This window comes from Oncorhynchus tshawytscha, linkage group LG26 (genome assembly GCF_018296145.1).
Source record: "Oncorhynchus tshawytscha isolate Ot180627B linkage group LG26, Otsh_v2.0, whole genome shotgun sequence".
Classification (NCBI taxonomy): Eukaryota; Metazoa; Chordata; class Actinopteri; order Salmoniformes; family Salmonidae; genus Oncorhynchus; species Oncorhynchus tshawytscha.
The window spans coordinates 9,694,836-9,703,087 of NC_056454.1; positions in this window are offsets into that span (position 1 = coordinate 9,694,836).

Consider the following 8,252-nt stretch of genomic DNA (forward strand, 5'->3'; position numbering starts at 1 on the left):
AGTAACATTAGTTTCTTTTCAATGTAGCTAAACACTTATTAGTGTTAGCACAGATAGAACAATGGCCCAGATGTTTCACCGGAAGTATAAATGTGAAGCATCTGGTTGTCAGTTCTAACAATTTTCTCATCGATGAAACACTTGATCTCAGTTTTGTTTTCTGTTCCCAAAACTAGAATATTTTACAAACAGAGTGTACTCCCTTTGCCAAAGTTTCTAAAAATTGTGATGCAATAGCGAATTGAGTTATTGCACACGCGCACTTCATAGACTAGGTGTTCCCTAACGGAAATATGCAAATACATGATAAAATGTGCCAATAGGATCTTGCAAGCTCCACTTCCTTGTTCTGCCCACTCGATTCACTAGGTTCCCATTGGAAACAACAGGGTGTGGTTTGTCTTGGGTTAGTTATACAAATCTTTGGTGTTCGCATGCAATTTCATAGCTAGCTAGATAACACAAGAACTAGCTAGGTAGGAAGCTAGGCCTAGCAAGCTATAGGCCTATACTATAGAAAGCATGATGATGACAGTTTTTCTAAATGAGCTATCTATAGGCTACAGATTTGAGTCACCACTAGAATAGTTATTTTATGTTATCTTTAATCTCATTAATCAAATTGTTAAACTAACAATAAAAAAATTGTGTTATTTTGTAAGAAATGTAAGGTACTTTTACATGTTGCAATAAAGGTGACTAAAGCAGAAGCTAATATATTGTTCACAGGTATTTTCAGTTGGTAATGAAATCAAATCTATTTATAAAGCCTTTTTTACATCAGAAAACACAGGGCGGAAAACATTGACCAACCCAAAACACAGGGTAACACGGTCCGGAGCACAAAACCACATCCAACACTAAACGTGAACACAAAATAATCCCGCACAAACTAGTACGGGCCTAACAAGCTTAAATAGACTAGAAAATCAAGAAAACACAAATAAGAACAGGTGCAACTAATAAGACTAAACTAACAGAAAAGGGAAAAGGGATCGGTGGCAGCTAGTAGGCCGATGACGACGACCGCCGAGCACCGCCCGAACAGGCAGGGGTGCCAACTTCGGCGGGAGTCGTGACAGCCAGATCATTCTTCAAGATGTTCATCAAGATGTTCATAGATGACCAGCAGGGTCAAATATTACAGTTTTTCTTAATTGCTAAAACACCATTTCTGAAACCTTGCTCCATTTCCTGAAATCATTAAACACAAAACCTCATCTTCAAGCTGTATTTACATAACCTCTGACTCCTCTCACAAAATGAAACATTCGCCTCAAAACAGTTTTACCTGTGTTCAAAATCAAACACTGCTCTCAAATCATAAACAAAGTGATCAAAATTATATACACTCTCAAGCAGTCAATAAACAATACACTGAAAAATAGAAAACACATTGTTCAAAACATGCAATTCTCAGGGAGACGTACATTTTTAATCTAAAAAAAAAACACATTTTTCCGTCATTGTCTTTTGATGAACAAAAACATGTTCTATCATAGTAGCTCAAAATTGATCAGAAATTACTACTCTGCTTTGCTCTTTGCAATTTTGCTTTTTGTTCTTCCTCCTCCTTGTACACCTATTTTTACAGTACTGTACCCTGCATCTCACAAACTTGTCCTTTGTCTCTGTGATACTGTAATTCCTGTTCTTTGTTGATACGAACCTGCAACCAGTCAAAATCTTTGAGCAGTCAGTGCTGTTAATAAATGGAAAGCACAATGTTCAGGGCCATACAATTTGTACATTGTATAGTATACAGCCTACAATGCACAGTATACAATACTAAAAGGGACAACAATCAAAGGAGAAGACATGTGATCAATGTGCTTCTTCTTGTTTTAGGGCTGGGTCAGGCCAGAGCACTTCGTCGACATCACAAGCAATATTGTCCCTCCTGAGGCAACGGGGGAAGAAGCCTCTTGTGTGCCGTATCCAGCCCTGACATGATTCCTCACCAATATCACCACAGGCTAAATCCATGGCTTGCAGCCGATTTACTCTGGTGTAGGGTTGTCTATCATACACTTTCCATATCCAAGAGGAGAAAAACTCCTCAATCAGATTCAGGAAAGGCGAGTATGGAGGGGAGGTACAAGTTCATAAACTGCCCATTGATGTTAAACCATTCCCTTACCTGAGCAGCTCGGTGGAAACTGACATTGTCCCACACTATCACATAGGTGGGAATGGGATTCTCATTTAGCTCTTGATCCTGCTGCTCTTGAACCTGCTGCTCAAATAAAATATATCTTAAATTGGCAATAAATCTTAGATGGTGCTGCGTGTTATATGGCCCGAGTGTAACATGGTGATGTAGAACACCATGGTTGCTGATAGCAGCACAGATTGTGACATTGCCACCTCGTTGACCATGGAATTCAACAATGGCTTGCTGTCCAATCATCTTTCGGCCTCTCCTTCTCCTCTTTGTTAGATTGAAGCCTGCTTCATCGACAAAGATGAACTCATGGGGTCTGTCCAAGGATTCCAAGTCAAATATTGTCTGTGTAGAAATACAATATACTGTATGTAGGATTTTGTAAGTCGTACAGAGACAGTGCTATACTGTAAAGAGTAATGTCATTCACATAGTATGTGTTAGTACTGTAGACAACCTGGATTACAGTAAATGTTTCTGAATGTACACTTACTTGCACATACTGAGCTCGCAGTTCTTTCACCCTTGGTGAGTTGCGCTCAAAAGGTACTCTGTATACTTGTTTCATTCGCATCCTGTTACGATGGAGGACACGGTCAATTGTGGAAATGCTCACACTGTCGATTCCCTGAAATTGTGTGTTGTCTTGTATCACTTGTTCCTGGATTTCTCTGAGTCGTATTGCATTATCTTGAAGGACCATGCCAACTATGACAGCCTCTTGCTCCCGAGTGAATATAACTGTCCTTCCACCTGCATGTGGCAGCCTTGCAATTCTACAAAAAGTAGTTGTGCAGTTACAAAACATATTCATCCAGTGCAATACATACAGTGATTGACTTTACAAATGTCTATTGAAACAGCTGCATATAGTGTAGTACAGTACATTTGCAATTACAAAAATACAGTAGTATACTGTACCAGTTCTCTTCTCTGAATGTCCTTACTATGGTGGACACAGAAAATCGGCTCAAATTGGGTCCTGCTTCCCTCATTGTCAGTCCATGAACAAGAACATGGTCTATAACTGTTGCTCGAATTTCATCAGATATTTCCACTCTTCGTCCTCCTCTTCCTCTTTCTTGCCCTCCTCCTCCTCTTCCTCCTCCTCGTCGCCCACCTCGCATATGCACTCGTCCTCGTCCTCTCACATTGTTTCTTCTATCCATTCTCAGACGTTCTCCTTCCCACCTTCAACAACCTGTTGGCTCTCTGAACTGGCTTATATTAGTTGTGTCGCATCATTTGAAACAGGTTAAATCAATTTTGAGTGGTTGTGTTCAATCAATAACCTGTGTTCTGTGAGCGGACCAAGTAATTGGGCGTCACTCTAAAGCGGGAAGGTGGAATAAACGAGTCAGGAGTAGGTTTTCTTGATTGAACACAGTTCTCTATTGAGGGCATTTGGTCAACACAAACACTCCAACATAATCAATGAAAATCTTCCAAGGAAAAACATACATCTTCTTCTCCAGATGAAACAGGAACACAATAGGATTATCTTTAAACTACAACAAAAGTCACGGGATTGTCACCGTCTTAGTGGTTCTTCCTGGATAGCTCCTCTGTCTCGGTGGCCATCTTCCAGAGATAGTTTTCCCTTCCCTCTCTGCTGGTTCCATTCTCTCTGTTATAGGGGAAGGAGAATATGTCATTAGTACCGTCAGCTGTGCTTAATTGCCTCTAGTTACCTTGTCTCCCATGCCTTGTTGGGCTACTATCCGTGAGCCCAGCCTGCCCTCTGGTGGTCCTTCCACATGCCTTCCCCCAGAACCGAACCGGAGGGTCGGGCGCCAGATGCACCGTCTTAGTCGCGTCGGGACAGCGCGTCTGCATTCCTGTTCCTCGATCCGGCCCTGTGGATGACATGGAAAGAGAACGGTTGTAAAGACAAAAACCATCTGGCTATTCTGTTGTTATTGTTTCTCTTACCAGCCATCCACGTGAGGGGCGCATGGTCAGTAACTAATGCAAACCTCCGACCCAGTAGGTAGTACCGGAGATAATCGAGGGCCCACTTGATGGCTAAGGCCTCTTTCTCTACGGTAGCATACCTCTGTTTCCGATCGCTGAGCTTCCTACTTATGAAGAGAATCGGCTTCTCTGCTTTGCCTTTACCCTGAGCTAGTATGGCCCCGAGCCCCGTATCCGAGGCGTTGGCCTGCACAATGAACTCTTGTGAGAAGTCCGGAGCCTGTCCTGGTCTTCTCTGCCTGTGGGCGTATTTTCCCATTCCCACGGTGTACCCCAGGTATTCCGCTTCAGACAGGCCCAGGCAGCATTTATTTGGATTGGCTGTCAACCCTGTGGCTTCCAAACTCATGAGCACCGCCCGTAATCGCAGGAGGTGACTATCCCAGTCCTGGCTGTGGATGACCACATAGTCTATGTACGCCGCTGCATACTCTTGAAGGGGCCGTAGAATGGCATCCATGAGGCGTTGGAAAGTTGCAGCGGCACCCTGCAGTCCGAAGGGCATCCTCACATACTGGAAAGGCCCCTCTGGGGTGGCGAAGGCAGTCTTTGGGCGATCCTCCGGAGCCACCGGCACTTGCCAATATCCCTTCGTCAAATCCAGGGTGGTGATGAACTTGGCCTTTCCTAAGCGCTCCAAGAGTTCATCCACGCGGGGCATGGGATACGCATCGAATGTAGAGATGGCATTCACGCCCCTAAAGTCATTGCAGAGTCTCATACTACCATCAGATTTGGGGACCAGGACTATGGGACTGGACCACTCACTCGTCAATGACTCGATCACGCCCATCCTCAACATCTCCCATACCTCTTTCTTAGCGATGACTTGGTGAGCCTCAGGAATCCTGTAAGGGCGGATATGCACCTTTTTGCCGGGTTCAGTGTGGATATGGTGGAACAGGACATCTGTTTGTCCTGGGAATGGAGAGAATATTCGACCGAAGTTCATAATCAGCTTGTCTAGCTGTCTTGACTGCTCCGGTAGGAGAGTTTGGCCACGGCGCACCTGTGGTAGAGCCTCCTCTTTCCTTTGCCCTCCAGGGCCATCAAAGCCACCTCCTCCTCCCGTCCATGGTACGTTTTCAACAGGTTTATGTGATAGAGTTGGACCTTCTTCCTCCTGTCAGGTTGCTTGATGAGGTAATTGACCGGTGAGACCCTTTTCATTACCTCGTAGGGCCCCCTACTGCGCCAGCAATCGATGTTCGGCCGTGGGCACGAGCACCATCACTTTCTCTCCCACGGTGAACTCACGGGGGTCGCGGACTTATCATAGGCCCGGCCTTGGGTCCTTTGTGCCTTCTCCATATGCTCCTTGACTATGGGCCACACTGCTGACAGGCGGTCTCTCATCAGGGTAACGTGTTCTATTGTGGATCGAAAGGGGCATGGTTGGGTCTCCCAGGTCTCCTTGGCTAAGTCGAGGATCCCTCAACAGGGTCTGCTATAGAGCAATTCAAACGGAGAGAATCCAGTGGATGCCTGGGGTACTTCTCGCAGGGCAAACATTAAGTGTGGGAGAAGCATGTCCCAGATTTTCCCGTCTCGGGACACCACTCTTCTCAACATGCTTTTAATCGTTTTGTTCAAGCGTTCACACAACCCGTCTGTTTGAGGGTGGAATATGCTTGTACGTATCTGTTGAACCTGATATAACCGACACAAGTCCTTCATCAACTGGGACATGAACGGGGTTCCCTGATCGGTTAAGATCTTCTTGGGGAGGCCCACACGAGAGAACGTTAGGAATAACTCCTTGGCAATTCCCTTTGACGACATGTTACGCAGGGGTATGGCCTCCGGGAACTTGGTAGCATAATCTATAACCACTAGGATGTACTCGTGTCCTCTGGCGGATTTTGGGAGGGGTTCTACGAGGTACATAGCTATGCGTTCAAAGGGAGTCTCTATGATGGGGAGAGGAATCAAAGGGTTCCGTAGGTGTGGCCGTGGAGCTGTACGTTGACATTGATCACACGTCCTACAATACCTGGCCACATCCCGGGTGACCCGGGGCCAATAGAATCTCTGCATGATTCTATCAATAGTCTTGTCCCGTGCCAGGTGTCCTCCTAGGATGTGGGAATGGGCTAACTGTATCCCTGTATGGTCTAGGCACCATTAGTAATTCCTGGTTTTCCCCTTCGTCGTACGACCCAGTATAAGAGACCCCGCCTGATTGCATAGTAAGGAAGAGGGGGCTCACCTGATCCGTCGACGTTCCTCCTGTTGATCACCTTCACCTTCCTCATGGCCTCCCTTAGGTCTGGGTCTCTATGCTGCGAGGTGCCGAACTGTCCCTTTAATTCCTGGGGCAGGTCGACCTCAGTAGAGGGATGTGGAGGTTGTTCCCCATCCCCATCAGGGGTGACCGAGGAGAATCCCTTCCAGGTTCCCTCCTCGGATGGAGCTTAAAATATATCCCTTAGCGCCTGGTTGCTCCTTCCTTCCTGTGTTGTGTTTAACCCTTCACAGGTGTCTTCATCGGTGGTTTCCTGGAATATCTGTCGTAAACGTTGGGTCGCTATTTCTTCCTCTGCTGCAGAGGATGAGGACGCGGCTACGTCTCCTTGTAGGACTACTACCTCGGGCTTGGATTTTCTCTTCTTTCCTGTCCCCTTCTTCCCGTGCATAACGTCATCTGCCAAAGCTCCTTATATAGGGACAGTCTCTCCCGATCAATAATGGCACCTTCAGCTGGGGCACTTTCCCTGCCCTGACTGTACACCTTCCTTTTGGAGTGAGAATAGGCAGATTCACAGTGGGGTAATAGTGGGTGTCTCCATGGATACAGGATACGGCTACTTTGTCTGGTAGCAGTGTTGCGGAGGTCACCATCCGCTCCTCTACTAACGTAACCATACTTCCCGAGTCGAGAATGGCTAACACATCTTGTCCTTCGACTCGAACCGGAATCTCTGGGGCTGGGGCTATCTCTGCTAACCAACAGTGTTGATCCTTCCCCCTCAAAACAGGATGTGTGGTGGTAGGCAGTGATGACTCCGTGACCATGGGCTCATCCTTGCTAGGACATTGTGGGGCATAATGGTCGGGAGACTGACATTTATAACACCGACCATGCTGTGTGGTGGCTGACTTCTCCCACCTCCGGGGGGCTTGGACGTAACGGTGGCGGACGCGCTGGGGTGAGTTGTGGTACAGGATTGGAAGACTCCTTCCGTTCCTCCTTGTCACTTTTTAACAACTCCCCTGTAGACCGATATGTTTCCACCGCCTGGGCTATGTCGTCGGCTGACAACGGGTTGGCTTGCCCCACAACCCTTTTAAGTCACTGGGTAATTCCCTCAATATCTTGTCCACTACGAGTGTCTCTATCACATGTCCTACTCCCTTTCCAGGTTCTAGCCACTGTTTCATCAGTCGTATCAATGCGAAGATCTGGGCACGGACGGGTTGATCAGCTGTATAAGTCCATTGATGGAACTTTACGGCCCTATCTCTGGCAGTCAGCTGGTACCGGGACAGGATCTCGGTTTTTAGCTGCCCATAGTCCGCAGCTTCGGGAATCCAGGTCAAAAAGGGCTTCCTGAGCCACCCCGGTCAAAAAGAGGGGCTAATGCGCTCGCCCATTCTGTGGGCGGCCACTCTTCCAAGGTGGCCGTCCTTTCGAAGGTCATGAGGAAGGCCTCAATATCATCCTCCTTGGAGAGACAAGGTAAGATGGTATGAGCAGCCGCTCTTGGCTTAACTCTAGGTTCTTCTCGTCGGCTCAGATGTTGTTGCAGGAGTTCTATGGTTGTCTGCTGTGCTGTGATCAATTGTTGTAGTAGGGCGTTATCCATCGTTCTTGAATGGTTCCTCCGGGCCTACTGGAAGAATCTTGATTTACTCACTTATCCTTGTGTCACTCGTCCACCTAATGCCCACATTCTCCTCCAATGCGAGCGGACCAAGTAATTGGGCATCACTCTAAAGCGGGAAGGTGGAATAAACGAGTCAGGAGTAGGTTTTCTTGATTGAACACAGTTCTCTATTGAGGGCATTTGGTCAACACAAACACTCCAACATAATCAATGAAAATCTTCCAAGGAAAAACATACATCTTCTTCTCCAGATGAAACAGGAACACAATAGGATTATCTTTAAACTA